The sequence below is a fragment of the Petaurus breviceps genome, unplaced genomic scaffold (genome assembly GCF_028583685.1).
Source record: "Petaurus breviceps papuanus isolate PSGF00001 unplaced genomic scaffold, PetGlider_PUasm1.0 38, whole genome shotgun sequence".
Taxonomy (NCBI): domain Eukaryota; kingdom Metazoa; phylum Chordata; class Mammalia; order Diprotodontia; family Petauridae; genus Petaurus; species Petaurus breviceps.
The window spans coordinates 9259682-9278003 of NW_027186304.1; the positions used below are offsets into that span (position 1 = coordinate 9259682).

General features: G+C 38.4%; 1 long non-coding RNA gene across 1 annotated transcript in view; it reads right to left on the bottom strand.

Annotated features, from left to right (window-relative positions):
- Window positions 1-18322, bottom strand: part of LOC138169992 (uncharacterized) — a 713900-nt gene that overhangs the window by 147089 nt on the left and 548489 nt on the right. The window lies entirely within an intron of this gene.

Below are 18322 nucleotides of genomic sequence, written 5' to 3' on the forward strand. Positions count from 1 at the left end.
GGATTTTCAGTTTGTTCTTTTTCTAGCTTTTTCAGTTGCACACCCAGTTTATTGATCTCCACGTTCTCTATTTTACTCATGGATGCATTCAGGGATATAAAACTTCCCCTAAGAACTGCTTTTGCTGCATCCCACAATTTTTGGTATGTTGTCTCATTATTGTCATTCTCTTGAATGAAGTTACTGATTGTTTCTATAATTTCTTGTTTGACCCATTCATTCTTTAAGATTAAATTATTTAGTTTCCAATTAATCTTTAGTCTGTCCTTCCATGGCCCTTTATTACATATGATTTTGATTGCATCATGATCTGAAAATGATGCATTTAATATTTCTGCCTTTCTGCACTGAATTGTGAGGTTTTTATGCCCTAGTACATGGTCAATTTTTGTCTATGTGCCATGTACCGCTGAGAAGAAGGTATATTCCTTTTTATCCCCATTCACTTTTCTCCAGAAGTCTACTATATCTATCTTCCCTAAGATTCTATTTACCTCTTTAACTTCTTTCTTGTTTATTTTGAGTTTAGATTTATCAAGTTCAGAGAGGGGGTGATTGAGGTCTCCCACTAGTATTATTTTGCTATCTATTTCTTCCTTTAACTCCCTTAACTTCTCCTTTATGAGTTTGGATGCTGTACTGCTTGGTGCATAAATGTTTAGTAATGATATTGCTTCATTTTTGATGGTGCCTTTTAGCAGGATATAGCTTCCTTCCTTATCTCTCTTAATCAGATCTATTTTTGCTTTTGCTTTGTCTGAGATAAGAATTGTTACTCCTGCTTTTTTTTTACTTTGGCTGAGGCATAATATATTTTACTCCAGCCTTTTACTTTTACCCTGTGTGTATTCCCATTTCAAATGTGTTCCTTGTAAACAGCATATTGTAGGATTATGGTTTTTTAATCCATTCTGCTATCCATCTCTGTTTTATGGGAGAGTTCATCCCATTCACATTCACAGTTATGATTACTACCTGTGTCTTTCCCTCCATGCTATTACTGCCCCATTTTATGCTTTTATTTAACCCCCTTCTCCCTTCCCCTCCTTAAGAGTTTTCCTTTTGACTGCCACCTCCCTCAGTATTCCCTCCTTATCAGGCCCCCTCCATTTTTCTACCCTTCCCCCTTCCTATTTCTTCCCTCCTTTCTATCCACCCCAGCCCCTTTTCTTAGTCCTTCCCCCTTCCTACTGCCTGTAGGGTATGATAGATTTTATGCTTAATGTAGTATGTTATTTCTTCCTTGAACCAAGATTGATGAGAATAGATCTCATGCAATGCTCCTCTCCCTCCCCTCTTTCCCTCTATTATGATAGGTTTTATGTCTTTTCTCAAAAGAATCCTGTATTTAACTGACTATGTTATTCTCTCCTTACACCAGGACCAATGAGGGTGAAGTTCCTATAATGTTCATCTCCCTCCCTTCTTCCCCTCTACTATAACATGATTTTATGGCTCTTTGTGTAGCATAATTTACCCTTTTCTGCTTCGTTCTTTCCTCTTCTTCCATTGCAGTCCCTTTCACCCCTTAATAAGGTTTTTTTTTTATCATCATTTTGTTTAGTTTGTACCCACTCTCTCTATTTATCTATATCATTTTTAAATGACACAATAAGTATACAATTCTCAATATTACCAGATATCAGCTTCCCATATAGGGATGTAAACAGTTTGCTCTTATTAAATAACAAGTTATGTGTGTGTGTGTGTGTGTGTGTTGTGTGTGTGTGTGTTTCCCTATTTACCTTTCTATGTCTCTCTTGATTGTTGTAATTAGAGATTGAATTTTCCATTGAGCTCTGCCTTTTTCATCAGGAAGGTCTGGAAGTCCCTTATGTCATTGAATGACCATTTCCCTGCCTGAAAGATTATGCTCAGTTTTGCTGGATAGCTGATCCTGGGTTGTAACCTGAGCTCTCTTGCCTTGCAAAATATCATATTCCATTCCCTCTGATCTTTCAATGTAGAAGCTGCCACATCCTGTGTGATCCTTACTATAGTTCTGTGATATTTGAATTGTTTCTTTCTGGCTACTTGCAGTATTTTCTCCTTTATCTGATAGTTCTGCAATATGGCTACAACATTTTGCTGAGTTTTCAACTTGGGATCCCTTTCAGGAGATGTCCAGTGGATTGTCTCAATTTCTATTTTACCCTCTGGTTCTAGGAACTCAGGGCAGTTTTCCTTGATGGACAATTGGAAGATGTTGTCCAGGCTCCTTTTTTTAATCATGATATTCTGTTAGACCAATAATTCTTAGATTATCTCTCCTGGATCTCTTTTCCAAGTCAGTTATTTTTCCCTTGAGACATTTTACCTCTTTTTCTAATTTTTCATTCTTGATGTTTTGTTTGACTGATTCTTAGTGCCTCATAGAGTCATTAGCTTCAATTTGGTTGATTCTTCATTTTTAGCGAATTATTTTCCTCAGTCAGTTTTTGAAGCTCCTTTTCCATATGTTTTTCCATTTCACACATTTTTTCTTTCCAAGGAGCTGTTTTCTTCATTGTAATGTTTTTCTAATTTCTCAATTTTTATTTGAAAAGAATTATTCATCTTATCTTTTACCTCTCTAATTTGGTTTTCAAAGTCCTTCTTAGGCTCTTCTAAGAAGGCTTTCTGTGCTTCAGAGCGGTTCATATTCCCTGTTGAGGCTTCAGCTGTGGGGGTGGAGTCACTGCTGTCTCCATCTGAATTTAGTTCCTCCAGCTTACAATAATAGGATTCTAGAGTCTTTGCAATCTGTTTTTTACCCATTTTGAGGCAGGACTTTAGCCACATCTTTCCTCTAGGACACCCAAGCCTTCACTATTTTAAAACTTTTCTCTGGGGCAATAGTTTCTGTGTTTTCAGGGTCAAAAGGGGGTATTGGAGCAGCTGGGGTTCACTCTGCCATCCTGGTCTCTAAAAGTTCAGGTAGGTGCTTTTTAAATTTCCAGGCTGTGAGTTGGTAGTCCCAGAAGTAGCTGCTGCCACTGCCACAGGCCATGCATTTGTCTCTTACCCAGCTCTGACAGATCTCAGCCCTGGGGTGATAGGCCCAGGAATGGCCCTTGTGGTTGGTGGATCAACTTGCCACAGTGCTGGGCTGCTCTCCTGTTTCATTTAATTTTTAGTTGATTCTCTAGGGTTCACTATGTAAAAGATTTTAACATCTGCAAAAAGTGATAATTTTGTTTCCTCTTTTTCTTTGCTTATTCTTTTGCTGCCTTTTTTATTCCCATAGTTTGAATTTTAGCATTTTGTTAAATAATAATGACAATAATGAACTTTCTTGGGAGAGGCTGAAGAAGCTTCTTGGAAGATGATGGAGTAGGTCAGAAAATTCTAAGCTTTCAAAATTTTCCCCACAAAAGAGTTAAAATAGCTTCTTAGGGTGAACAAATTGTGGATAAAAATAAATAAGAATAGGGGCATAACTGAGGTCTTCCTGGGACAATTTGAAAAGATCAGAAGAAAAATCCAAGGATGAGGTTTGGTCCCTATGAAAAGTAAACACCTCCAGGCTAGAGTCCACTTTAACAACAAATGGCAACAAGAAGCAACAAGTCCTGGGGTTAGTTGGTTTGAGAGGCTGCCCTGGTACCAGCTACAGGAATTTAACCCCTGGGATGGTGAAAGGAGTTGGGAGTTGAGGCCTGGGAAGATTGAGGGAACCTCTGCTGATAAGGAAGGCCACACTCCACTGTACTGTGAAGAGCTGTAGGGGTGAGAATGACCCAGGGCATGCCTGGTGTGTGCAGAAGCAGTGAGGCAGAAAGCCCTTGGCTGTAGACACTTACAGGAGGTTGAAGGTTTGACTTTGTTTCCAGGCTAGATGGGAGAACAAAAGATCTGGGGCAAGAGGCACCATCCCCCATAACTCAGGGCTAGAGGTGATTACAAAAATTAAGCTATTACCACAATAAATGCACAGGCAAAGGAGAAAGAATCCAACCATAGAAAGCTATTATGGGAATAGAGATGACTGGAGTTCATCTTCAGAGGAGGATATTGAAGTAATGAAACCCTGAAAGAGTAACATCAAATGGTGTAGAAGCAAGCACCCCAAGCATCCTCAGGGTTGCTGCCCATACATGTTCTTGGATCTGCTTTGTTAAAGGAAAGCAACTCAAAATGGGTTAACAAGCTTACTTTAATCAGTCAGACATATATCGTTTACCTTGTTCAGGGGAAAAAGGTCAGCACCCCGAACTTCAAAGTATACAGGCAGAATGATCAAGACAGAAACAGATCAAGTAGACAGCTTTCCAAACTGTCCAGCCATTACATCCATACCCAGTCAACATCTGGGTTTTTCAAAGCCGGGGGGGCTCTGGACAACAGCTTTTCAGAATACAGATCAAACCACAGAACACTTTTCAAAGTGAGCCCCAAAACAAAGCTCCACATCAGGGCTTATATAGCCTTCTCCTGGCTCAGAGAATGTAACAACCTTGTTGACTCACTGGCCAATCAAGAAGTATCTACTGAAAAACAAGCCTCCCACCCCAGGCTTCAGGTGCACATTAGCCTAGGGGCAGGGAAGATCTTCCAAATTTGCATTCCCATTACAAATGGTCACCTGCCCAAAAAGAATTCACAGAAGTTCTTTTAAAAGATTTTTAAAATCAAATGACAGAGACAGATGAAAAACTAAAAAAAAAAAAAATAATACAAAAAAAACAAGAAGATTATTAAGGCAAAGTCAATCAATTAGAAAAGGAGATCCAGAGTCTTAAGGAAGAAAATGATATCTTGAAAATTATACTTAGGCAAAGTGAAGCCAGTAAAATTATAAAAAAATTAAAAAATAATTAAACAAAATAAGAATAATGAAAAAAAGAAGAGAAAGTGAAACATAAGAAAAACACATTTAGAGACTAGATAGATCAAGAAGAGAAAACATAAAAATGATTGGTCTAACTGAACGTTACGACCACAAAAAGAATCTTGATACAATAATACAAGAAATAATTTTAAAATAATCTCTCCTGGCTCTATTTTCCAGGTTAGTGGTTTTTCCAATGAGGTATTTCACATTGTTTTCTATTTTTTCATTATTTTGGTTCTATTTTATAATTTCCTGTTTTCTTATAAAGTCATTAGCTCCTATTTGCTCCCTTCTAAATTTTAAGGAAATATTTTTGTCAGTGAACTTTTGCACTTCCTTTTCCGTTTGGGCAATTCTGCTTTTTAAGGCATTCTTCTCGTCATTGGCTTTGTGAACCTCTTTTGCCATTTGAGTTAGTCTGTTTTTTTAAGGTGTTATTTTCTTCAGTAGTTTTTGCGGTCTCCTTTAGCAAGCTGTCAACTCATTTTTCTTAATTTTCTTAAATCATTCTCGTTTCTCTTCCCAAGTTTTCCTCTACTGCTTTTACTTGATTTTCAAAATCCTTTTTGAGCTCTTCCATGGCCGATGACTAATTCATATTTTTCTTGGAGGCTTTGGAGGTAAGAGCTTTGACTTTGTTGTCTTCTGGTTGTATGTTTTGATCTTCTTTGTCACCAAAGTAAGGTTGTATAGTCTTGAGGTTTTTTTTTTTTTTGTTGTTGTTTGCTAATTTTCCCAGTCAAATACTTCACTTTTAACTCTTTGTCAGGGTACGATTCTGTTTTCTATGAGAGAGGGGGTGGAGGGTGGGTATACTGTCCAAATCTTCAGGGGTTTTGTGCAGTTGTTTTCAGAGATGCTTCTAGGGGCCTGTAAATTTTCAGTTCTTCCAAGGTGGTATGATCACAGGAGAGGTGTTTAATCCTTCCCTGACCTGTGCTCTGGTCTGTGAGTGACCACAAGCACTCTTTTCTGCCTTGTAACTGTAAGGAGGATTCCTTCTCCACTGCACAATGAGTTTCAATACACCAGTGCTCCTTCCCACCCCAGTACCATCACCCAGGACTGCAACCCTGATCCAAGCAGTGCAAAGAAAGAGAATCCTGCCTCAGCACCAGCAGAGAGATCCCTGCAATCCCTCTCTGATAAGCCCCTTTATCACTACACTGTCTGTGGACTGGGAGCTCAGGAAGCAGCCACTGCTGTTGCTGCTGCCACTGCCACTGCCACCTCTGCTGCCCCAGGGCTGGAACTGGACTGCACTCCTCTCTCATCCAGGTCCCACAGAGTTTTCCCACTGATCTTCTATGCTGTTTTTGGTGTTTAGGGGCCAAAAATTCTGGAAACTACCACAGTTTACAGTGATTCAGTCCCCTGAGGCCTACTCTGGCTGTTTCTATGCTGACTGAACTGCACTCCACTCCCAACCTGGGGCAATAGACCCTTCCTGTTGACCTTGCAGGTCATCTTGGACTAGAGATTTGCTTCACTCCATAATTTTGTGGGTTCTGCTGCTCTAAAACTTGTTTGGAATAATTTTCAACAGGTATTTGGAGAAGTCTGGGGGAGAGCTCAAGCAAGTGCCTGCTTCTACTCCACCATCTTGGCTCCACACCCAAGCTCAATCTTTAAACAGCTAGTGTGAGTTACCCCTTTACCAAATGATAGACTTGAGAGTAGAGCAAAAACTTCCCACCCCAAAATCCCCACAATGGATGAATGGGTACAGAACTGAGGAATCATGGAAAATGTGCATCCTAGCATCCAATGGCCAATTTAGTGGGACAGGAGAAAGTATTCTATACCTTTCAGGGCTGGCAAGTGACCATGAACTTCCACCCCTCAATAACCATTGTCTCCCCTCTGCCCATCTACCCTACACTGTTATTGCTGGATCCTTCATGTACATACCTGGTTAACCTTAGTCCTATTGGCAGCTCAGTACTCTCTCCTCTTTTCATTGCCCTCAAGCCTTGGCAGAGGTTCCAGAGAAGCCCTAGAAGAGGTTACACCCTGCTTCCTGTAAGATCTCACCCAACATCAAAACAAAGAGGGAGAGATGAGTGCTAGGGTTGAGACTACACGAGAACAGGGGTAGGTGTGGAGAGGAAGCACCTAGAAGGTGAATAGCATTATACTTCCCCTTCCTTGCAACCAACCTGGACTGGGCACAATAGCCTAAATACCTTTTAATTAATGATAAGGAATAGTTAAAATGAGAAATTACCTTCCTATACCTCTCCTTTCCACAGTTAAACTTGTTTAAAAAAGTATTTTTCTTTCTGTTCTTCCTCTCCTGTCACTCATTTCCATCCCATTGAAATGTGACTTCTTACCTTACCACTATATAGAAATCACTCTCTAAAGGTATCACAGGTCTCTTAATTGCGCGATCTGATGGCCTTTTATTGTCTTTATCTTTCTTGGACTTTCTATAACTTTGGACCATTGACCTCTCTCCTCTCCTAAATACTCTCTTCTCCCTCAGCTTTTGTGTCACTCCTATTTTCTGGATCCCATCTAACCTATCTTACTGATACTTCATTGACTTTGCAGTTTATCCTCTCTATTTTAGCCCCTAATGGAAGTATTCCTCAAGGCCCTCCCTTTCTTCTGAGTTATTGCAGTCATCTCTTAATTAGTATCTTTGCCTGAAATCTCTCCTCTTCTGAAACATCCTCCAGATAGCTCCCAACGTGATTTTCCTAAAACACAGATCTGATCCTGTTACTCCTGACTCAGTAAACTCCAGTGGCTGTAGAACCCAACATAATCTTTTCTGCCTGGTGTTTAAAACTGTTGATGTGGCCCCACACTGCCAATGCTTCTGCCAATTTCCACGAGGCATATATTTTAGCCCCTTACTAAAAGATCCAAGAGAAATAGCTTCACCTTATTTGTTCCTTGGTTCCCATGACTAGGGCTCCTATTGAAGATGACCAGTGACCACACTGGAAAATATTGCCCCCTCATAAAGTTGTAAGAAGTACAGAAGTATCCCACCTTTTTTTAACCACACTGTTTTGAGATTGTGAATTCTCCCTTGGATTACCAACCAAAATGGGGAAAAGGATTTCTTTCCTCTCCATCCTCCTTCAAACCTACCCAGCAGCAATGGTGGCGACAAGCACATGGGAACAAGAGTTTGCCAAATACTGTACTTCAAGTCCATAACTGCTTTTTAAATTTTTTTTTATTTTTTTGCCATTTGTGTTTCTTTGAGCACAGATCCTTGAACAGTGCTTCTGATATATGTGTATGTATATATATATATGTATATATATATATGTATACATATATATATATATATACACTTCAAGCCTTGGTAGCTATCTTGCAAATCTGAGATATCCTGAGTTACTGAGTCAGTAAGAGTTGCCAGGAAAGAGGTGCTTCTTACTTCTATGTTGCTCCTTAGAGGACAAGATCATTGATGTGATCATCCTGAATTTATAGGAACTAAATGGCCATCCCTGGATGTACTGTTCCAATCAGGAATCCACCTTCTCCACTGATTAATTCCCTCTAAAGAGCTTTAGCTTCCAAAAGGCACATGTAAATCTTAATTCATGGCTGGGAATTTTGTGGTATGAGGATAACTAAAGGCTAATATGGAAATCTAGGGCTAGAGGCAGTGTCTTCATGCCAAACTTTAAAAAAGACAGTATGGTACAATCTATACACATTTTTAAAATATCTATTATATGGACACACGTGGTATATAAAGAAGTAGGAGTTACAGTCCCTCTTTTCAAGTTACCAAGGGAAGGCAGGACAAACATGTAAATTGAAAAAGCATAAATACAGTTAGTGACAAATAAGTGGTACATTGTTGATATGGCTACACTTAGGGACAGAACGTGTTAGAATAAAACAAGATGTTAATAACTTTATTGACATGGGAAGGAAAGAGAATCTTTGAACCATGGCATATCTAGCAAAATTAAAATTTTATTTCATTCCACATAATTGAACTTGATAAAGATGGGTAGTGAAAGTATTGATGCTTAGGATGAAGGTAGAACCAATCAGGGTTATATTGATGACTGAGTTACTAGCTTCTACAACCATGGAGAAGTTTCTGCTTTATGATTGCTCCTGATATACTGATAAGCTTAGCATTCTTGACAACTGAATCAAAGCCGGGCAATCCTCCTTGCATAAAAATGTTTATCTTTATGGAAAAGGCACATAGCATGTGTAAAGAATGGAGTACACTCCATTCAGAACTGGAATATTTGGTGAAGGTAAATGTTGGTTAAATCTCTTAATGGAAAAGTTAAATTAATAAGTTATTTGTTGTGTATTTTGTATGCACTTGTTAATAAGACAACATGGTGTAGAAGGATATTTTAATACTTGTTTCAGTTGAGAGTTGCATTGGCAAGTAGATTTATAAGGTACCTCAGAGGCCATATAGTCCATCCCACTCATTGTGTAAATGAAGAAACTGTGACTCAGGAGAATGCCATTTGCCAAAGATAACATGAATAATTAACATGAGAAGTAGATTTTGAACCCAGGTTCTCTAAGTCTTACTCAGTTATTTTTTACGCTATCATGGTTGAGTTCAGAGGAATCAGCTTATAATCTTAACATCCAACCCAAACCCATAAGACAAGGGAATAATCACAAATCAAATTAGGTGACCAGTCTAGACCCAGAAATCAAAGATTCATTATGAAATAATATTGTGAATAGGAAGCAGGTCTATAATGAATGAAATCTTAGAGCATCATGCATGGTCAAGAGCCTAGGAAATCAGTTTGGAAGTAACATATCCAATCCAATTCAATAAACATTTATAAAAAGACTCCAGTGTACCAGGAATCAGCCCAAGTACTGGGAATACACTTGATAAAAAGAAAGACAGTCCCTGCCCTCGAGAAACTAGTGGGGAGAGACCACACAAAAGGAGGCAAGAGAGCTGGCGTGGGGAGAAGACAACCAAGGCTACTTGGTTCAGTGGCATCGTGTTTCATGGGTTTGATCAAAGCAGGCAGGACAGCAGATGGAGAGTGGAGTTAGCCCGAAAGTTCAGTTTCTGTACTCTATAAAGGAAGGGATTGGGAGGGATGTGTTACTCCACCTCCTCTGCCTCTTGTTTCCTTCAAACTATAACAAGAGTCAGAGATGATGATTATGAAAAATACATTCCATGCCTGTGGGCCAGACAGTGCCAGGGCATGGAGACAGGAGACTGAGCATCATTACTGAGGAACAGCAAAAAAAAGACTCGTTTTGTTGAATAAGGGAAAGGGAGGAAACTACCCTTATATTTATAATAAAATTGGAAAAGTAGTTTGGACATAGGGCACGAAGAGCTTTAGGTGACGGCAGTTTATAGTTTATCCTAGAAATAATAGAGAGGCATTGAGTTGAGTATTATGGTTACATCCATAATTTAAGAAAACCACTTGAGTACTGCATACAGGAGAACAATCAAGGAGACCAATTAGGAGGCTAATGCTGCAGTATAGGCAAGAAGTCATTAGGTAATGAGAATTAATATTATGTCTATTTGTTAATCTAACAACACTATCAGAAATTTTACCACAGTCTAGAATTAACAGTGTTCATGGCACTTAGGTCTATGCTATTTCTCTTGCTAAAGAGAATGTAAGTATGATGTTATAATGGAGACTATGGTGCATGATACAATCTAAGTGAAAAATAAGATTCAAGTGACTCAGAACTTAAAGAATCATTAGTAGTTCAGTGAGCTCCCACCTATGTCTGATTCAGCAGAAAGTCTGCTTCAGAAAGTAGTGTACCCTGGAGGAGATGGGCCAGTTTCACATGACTAATGTATTAAGGGCTAAATTATAGGAGAGTTATGATGATTTAATGCCCATTATGCTATTTATTTCAAAGGTTTTCCACTTGGAAAAGGCACTGAAATACTGACTAGAACTCAAGCTAATATTGTGCAAGGACATCCCATTAGATAACTTATTTCTCCTCCTTGGTGATCTTTTGAAGCACCTGGATGATAATAGAGCACATGTGAAATATGTCTGCTCTTCACTAATAGGATAGCCAAGAGATTAAAAATTATTATAAAGCACTTGGCAAATCTAAAGTGCTGTATAAATGCTAAATAATGGAGCAAACCTGCCAGCCAAGTGACCTATAACAAGTGAAGTAGTTCGGAAAGGATATTAATTCTTTCAATGTACCATTGATGGTTTTGTAATTGTAGTTCAGAAAGTGACACCACAATTCAGTGAAGTAGTTAACGAATTTCCCAGCAAGTCTAATTTATGTAAACTTAGGTTATGCATATGGCAGACCAGGTTGGAGATTAAGGCTCTATGAATTCTTTTAATTAATTATGGTGTACTGTTCCTGAGGTTTTTTTTCATCCTAATGCCTCTCTAGAGGCTCCTTGGTATAGAGGTATGAACACTAGCTTTGGAATCAGAAAAACTATGTTTATATCATATCTGTGCAGCTTAATATCTGGTGTAACTTGTGCAAATCACTTTCTTGCTTTGAGCTTCAGTTTCCTCATCTGTAAAATGAAGGAGTTAGAATAGATGCTCTCTGAGGTCCCTTCCTGCTCTAAATCTTAGGAATGGATGAAGGTGATGAGTCAAAGGCAACTGCTTCCAGAAACTGAAAGATTAAGCTATAACATACTTAATATCATTTGAAACAGTGCTACTAGAGAGCAGCCAAGAATCAAGGACCATGGTGAAGTAGGTAATTGTAGGATCAGAAATAGTGCTGGACATGGACTAGGGTAGCACAGCCAAGGAAGATGTTTGTGGATCTAGAGCTGTAATAGAGCTCAGGGGTCGTCTCGCCTAATGCTTCCATTTGTGTATGAGGAAACCAAAGCTAGGAAAGTGCCTTACCCAAGGTTACCCCATAGCAAATATCAGAGATGGGATTTGAGTCCAGATTTTCCATCCTATTCCAGAGTCAACATTCTTTCCACTGCACTAAGCAGTCTGCCTGTATGACATTTGGGGAAATGAGGATAAGAGCAAACAGAATTTTTTTTTCTGCCAGGGGTTCAGGCAGGGGCTGCTTATATAAAGGGGGAAGAAAGGAACAGAACATGGCTCTTAGCTAATCCCATGTGTTTAGAGAAGCTTGAAATTCTTTGCTTTCATTCAGTAGCTGAACCTGATGAGGTCAAGGACTTGTAGAGCTTCTTACACCTTACTCTCATCAATGTACTTTATGATCTCTTGACACTAGCCTTGATACAAGTCACCCCATCCCCTAACTCTAGGCCTTTTCAGTGGCTAATCCCTCAGGCCTAAAATGCTCTGTCTCCTCATTTCTGGATGCTAGCTTCCCTGTCTTCCTGCAAGTCTCAGCTAAAGTTGCACATTCTATACCATTTTAAAACCCTTCTACTTAAACTTATGTAAATCCATGCATGAGCAACTTTCCAGAGGACTGCTGCTGTGAACAGCTTTCAAGGTTCTGATTACACAGTATAGTGAACTCTCTATTCAGTAACAAATAAGAGCAAAACATTCATAGAAAATCATTCATAGAAGCATTCGCCATGTCACAACTCAACAACTTATCACTAAGTGGCCACATAGTTTTCACTAAAGTACATTCCTTTAGTCAATCACAATATCCTTAATTCAATCACAAAGTACAAAAGTCAAAGTTCTCCACCCCTGGGTCGCAGTAAATCATAATCTTCTCAGTCAGTACACAGTATCCAAGTAAAGTCTTCTTTCAGCTTGACTCGAGGCTGGCTCTCAGCTTCCATGGTTCCTCTTCCATGGTCCCAGCTCCAGCTGTCACCTGGGTTCAAAGGCAGCCAGCTCCCAGTTCCTTGTCCAGTTTTTCATCCAGTTCTTGTTCCATATTGAAGTTCACAGAGTCTGGTCCACCTCAAGTCCTTCACAGTTCCTATTTCTATTTTCTATATTCCTATTTCTATATCAAGACAAAACTTGATAGAGCCATAATAATATTCATACACATTGCTGGCACCATCGTCAATTTACTATCTACCCATGAAATCAACTCAGACCCACCAACAAGGTCTGAGAACTCAACACAAATCACCAAAATAGAAATCAACACAGACCCACAAACAAGGTTCAGGAGGTCAACACAAATCATCAGTTAAGTCCCAGGACCTCCAAAACCCTCCTCCAGGGCTTCTGTAAACATACAACCAGAAAATCCTCTTTCAGCGTTTCCAGTAAGGTCCCAGGGATTCTGTACAAAGTAACACAAACATCAACACAGACAGAGCAGACAAACAGAGTGCTGGGATACCACAAGTTATCTCCTTCTTGACTCTGCCACCACAAAAGTCCTCTTCTCAGTTCTGCTGTCTCTAGCCTGGAAATTCTCCTTATATATGGTCATTAGCTCCTCTCCTTCATGTTTCAGGAGTTCATGAGTTCTAGGGTTCGAAAGTTGTGGGGTTCACACATTCTGTTTCTTAGACTTGATGCAAGATTGAAAAAAAACTTGAACTGAAACAAGGTGTTAATTCAATAAATGAAACAAGGTGTGAACTACTTCTATGCTTGCCATTCCTTCTTAGTACCTCCCTTTTGAGATTATCTCTAATCTATCTTTTATACTTCACGTTGTACGTGGTTGGTTGCATCTTGTCTCCCTCAATAGACTATTCGAACCTTGAGAGTATAGATTTTTTTTTATCTTTAGTGCTTAGCACAATGCCTGGAATATAGTAGGTGCTTAATAAATGCTTATTGACTTGACAACTCTCCCTTGCACCGTCCTTCTATCTGAACACTGGGTGGAAGGGGGAAGAAAAATTAAATTTATGAAGATATTCATAGTTAGCAAAAATTGACCATGTTAGTCATCTCCTAAAATGTGTATATCCTTCTGCATAGTTAATCCATCACTCCTCTCAGGGGGGAGGGAATATTCATTGCCATTGGTCCTCTGCAGTCATGTTAATCACTGCACTGATCAGACTTCTTAAGTCTCTTTACATCGTTATTGTTAGCAGATACACTGTTGTCCCCTCCTGCTCACTTTACTCTGTATCAGTTCATACAAGTCTCAGGTTTCCCTGAAACTTTCCCTTCCTCATTTCTTATGGCACAATGATACTCCATTGCAGTCTGCTAACAGTTTGTCTAGCCATGGCTCTGTTGACTGAACTTCATGCCTTTAGTTTCCAGTTATTGTTGTTTTACCACCACAGAAGGAGCTGCTATGAATATTTTTTGCAGTGAGTCCTTTTCCTCTTTTTTTTTTTTTAAAGTCTCTTTGGATCTCTATGCCTAGTAGTGGGTCAAAAGACAGTTTAGTAATTTTGGAGAATAGTTCCAAATTGCTTCCCAGGATGGGAAGCTAAACCAACAGGCATTAATATGCCTGTTTTTCCTTAGCCCTGCAAATATTTGTCAGTTTCCTTTTGTGAAAAATTTGCCCATCTGACAGATATGAGCTGTAACCTCAGAATTGCTTTAATATTCACTTCTCTAATTATTGATGAATTTGAAGGATTTTTTCATATTGTTACAGATATTTCAAATTTCTTTCCTTGAGAACTACTTTTCTATATACTCTGACCATTTATAATTCGGACAAGGGTTCCTAGTCTCATTAATTTGAATCAGTTTCTGACATATCTTGAAAATGAAACTTTTATCAGACAAACTTACTTCAAAGATTTACCCCCCAGTTCAGTATTTTCCTTCTAATTTTAGCTGCATTAGTTTTAATTGTACAAAATCTTTTTTAAAATTTTCATGCAAACAATATTGTCCATTTTATCTTCTATGGCCCTCTCTAGCATTTGTTCATTAATTCTTTCCCATCCCTTGATCTCATAATATTTTGATCTCATAATTATTTCAGTGCTCCTCTAATTAAAAAAAAACATACACACAACTATGTAATATTTCATATCTGTTATATATCTCTTAGGAACTTATCTAGGCATATGGGTGAGGTGTTGTTCTAAACTGAGTTACTGTCTGACTGATTTCTTGTTTTCCTAACAATTGTCAAATAAGTGAGTCCTTACCCCAGTAGCTGAAGCCTTTAGGTGGGGATCATGGTGTGTGTGTGTGTGTGTGTGTGTGTGTGTGTGTGTGTGCTTGAGCCCATGTGTATTTTAGAAAAAACAACTCCTAACCTCTCAGGGATACTTTTAGAACCTTAAGAGAACATAGTAGCTGTGTTCTTCGGACCCCAGCACTTAGTAGCATGCCTGACATATAATAAATGCAAATTCTTGTTGAATTATTGATTTATTGACCTTCCAGTGAAAGTTGAAGTTGGAAGAATGGCTTCAGAGTATATGCTACATTAAAATACGATATTTTGCTACTAATTTCAATCATCTTTACCTTTGGTATGTTAAAACAAACTTTTTTGAAGAGGTTTTTGAAAGTTGGTCTTAGAATCATTCTTTTTTAAAGACACTTTTTAAAAAAATAGTATACTGGAAGCCCCTCCAAGATGAGTCTATTTAACACACTGTAGTTTTGTGAACAACACTTGCAAGGTGAAAGAAATACGAAACACGAATAGCATTATAGTAATTCAGTATTAAAAGTGTATTTGCCACAGATTCCAGGGTCTAGCACTCTAATCATCTGTAAGGTCTAATACCAGCAGAGCAATTGCCTTGTATCACACACAAAGAAACTTCCCTAAAATTAATCTTGTTGGAGAGAAAGAGCAAAAGTAGAATGTTAGTGAAAAACCTGCTCAGAGCTGTTGGTGCGATGCAGGTTAGAAGGTAACTCTTGCTGCATTAAGTAATCCTGTTGTTTCCTAGTGACACAGGTTGTTGATTGACACATTAATTCTCTCACAGGCCTAAATATTAATCTGTATCCTAAAATGAAATCACTAGAATATTTTAGAATTTTAGATGAGAATGGAATTTGTCAAAAGCTATTCTCCCAAATATGCATATGTAATAATTTTCTTTAGTCATTAGAAACTTGTTTATAGAAGAAATAAACAGCTCTTTAGATTGTGTTCTAGTTAATTAAGAATTCTCACTCTACTAATTATTTAATGCAGGGCTTAGATTAATTTGATATTGACCTATATGATAAGAAACACACCCTAGCAAATTACTTTTTTTTCCCTCTAGGCAATTTTATAAAGGACTTATCATTTGTCACCATATATGTAATCCTGACATCAGCCATTGCTGTCTGGTTAATTAAAACCACAAATGTAATTTTAAAGAAGGAAAAATACTGCCATGTTAAAATTTTACTTCAATTTTAATTTTTATTCTAAAATTATATATGGATAATTGATAGAGAAAATTATAAGTATTTGGGTTGGGGAAGCAGCAGACAAAAGGAGGCTGTTGTGATCCATTGTGTTGGAGTAGGTGAGATTCCATGCAATGTGCAGGTTTATACTCCTTCCTTTGGAGAAAAAGAATCCTGTGGCTGAACCAAACAGATGTTCTCATATATTCTACCACTTTTCTATTACCCCATATTACTTGGTAGTTATTTAGATAGGGTTTATTCTTGGAGAAGGAAAAAAAAATACCCCACAGCCCACCACTTAGGGCCATTTCAATAGTAGTGATCAGATTTTCAAGAAGCAGGTTTTAGGGCTAAATAAATTCTGGCATCTGTAGTAAGACCTTATTAACCACTAAGCCAGGCTCAATAATATTCCTGAAATAAAATGGTGAAATGAAAATCATTCTGATAATTAGAGGGAGGAATTACCCTATGGAAAGATAAGCCAAACTGTGCTAACATATTTACCGTAAGATAAGGGATATTGGGATAGTTGAGGAGAGAATCTTTCCTCCCCTGATTTCACCCACCCTACTTCTCTGACAGTAAAAGAAAAAAAAATTGAGACCCTATTCTTCTTTCTAATATTCACTCTATTTTCCTCGTTCCATGAAATATGTATATATGTATGTATATGTACATATCCACATATTCATATAAGTACACATGTATATATGTTGGTAGGTTTATATCTGTATATATGTATTGTTTTATATGAACATGTGTGCATATATAAACACAATACCTTATAAGTGGGGCTGCAGTTCTTGAAGACAGCTATTTTCATATTTGTGTCTATTTTGCTACTTGAATGATGAGAAGATTCATATATAAATGAAGAATTCCCATTTCCCCCACTCTCTGCCCCCAAAATTCAACCCTTGACTATTTTTCATAATTTCTGAAACAAAGAATGCTAAGTTTTTATAAAACTAAGGAAGCAAGAAATGTGCGTTATCTGTAATCACGGCAGCCAAGATAGATATATTGAAAAATGAACCCGAAAGTTTCAAGAAAAAAGTCGCACAACAATAGCTTATGTGTGGGGGTGGGTATGTGTTGTGGTGGTACATTGTCTACTGCCTGTCTTAACATAGCAGCCTCCCATTTAGTAGGCTGCCACATTAAGGACACTTTCCACAGAAGTAGCCTTTCAGAGATCAGATGGGTAGGCAAACTGTGAACCCCTGATTTAAAAGACCACAGATGTCTCTAGCTAATGGAGCACGACAAACTAGGTATTTTTCCCCATTGACTATATTTTCTTTTGATTTTCCCCTATGCTGATTTCATTGGTTTATTGCTTCTTCTCTCATATCCGATTGCTACCTTGCCATCCACTCAATTCACTATGCACAAGGGGTTTTGTCCCTACTCTATTAGACTGTTGTTCAGTTGTTTTTTCAGTTGTGTATGATCTTCATGACCTCATTTCAGGTTTTCTTTGCAAGGATACTAGAGTGGTTTGTCATTTCTTTCTCCAGCTCATTTTACAAAAGAGGAAACTGAGACAAAAAGGGTTAAGTGACTTTTGTAGGGTCACACAGCTAGTAAGTGTGAGGCCAAATTTGAACTTAGGTCTTCCTGACTCCAGGCCTAATGCTTTAGCCACAGTGCCACTTAGCCAAGACTATTAGACTGTGTTTTGACTGACCTATTGCTGACTTCACCACAAACTCCACCTCCTGTCCCTCCTTGAATGATGAGACCTTGCTTCAAGATGCCCCAGCTAGCATCCCAAGAGGCTTTCTTTACCCCCATGCTCTATTCTACCAGAGGCTTAACTTATCAACAAAGCTTGGTGGGATAGGAGATGGTAGGAAAAGGAGTTCCATTCCCTGCTATGTCTTGGTAATAAGGAGTGACTTACAGGCTTATTGTATGCATATTTAAGTTTTTCTTGCTGTCTCCCTAAGTCACTGGTTCATTGCTAATAGGTGAGGCATAAAGTGATTCCTTTCATTTCCCCAGTCAGCACAAGGTCATAGGTTCATAGAGTTAGAACAAGAAAGGACCTTAGAGGATCCCTTTATTTTATTTTTGAGAAAACTTAGGCCCAGAGAAGTTGTCCAAGGTTACACAGATAGTGGCTGACAGTCATGATTTGTTGTTTGTAAAAATATTTGGTAAATTTTATTTAGGTTTGTGGTAAAAAAAGATTCTCGTACCCACGCCCCCCCCCCCAAAAAAAAAGAGTCGGGCTGGCTGAGATAATAAATTTCACATTCTGATCATGTGGGAAGGTGTTTTTGCTAAG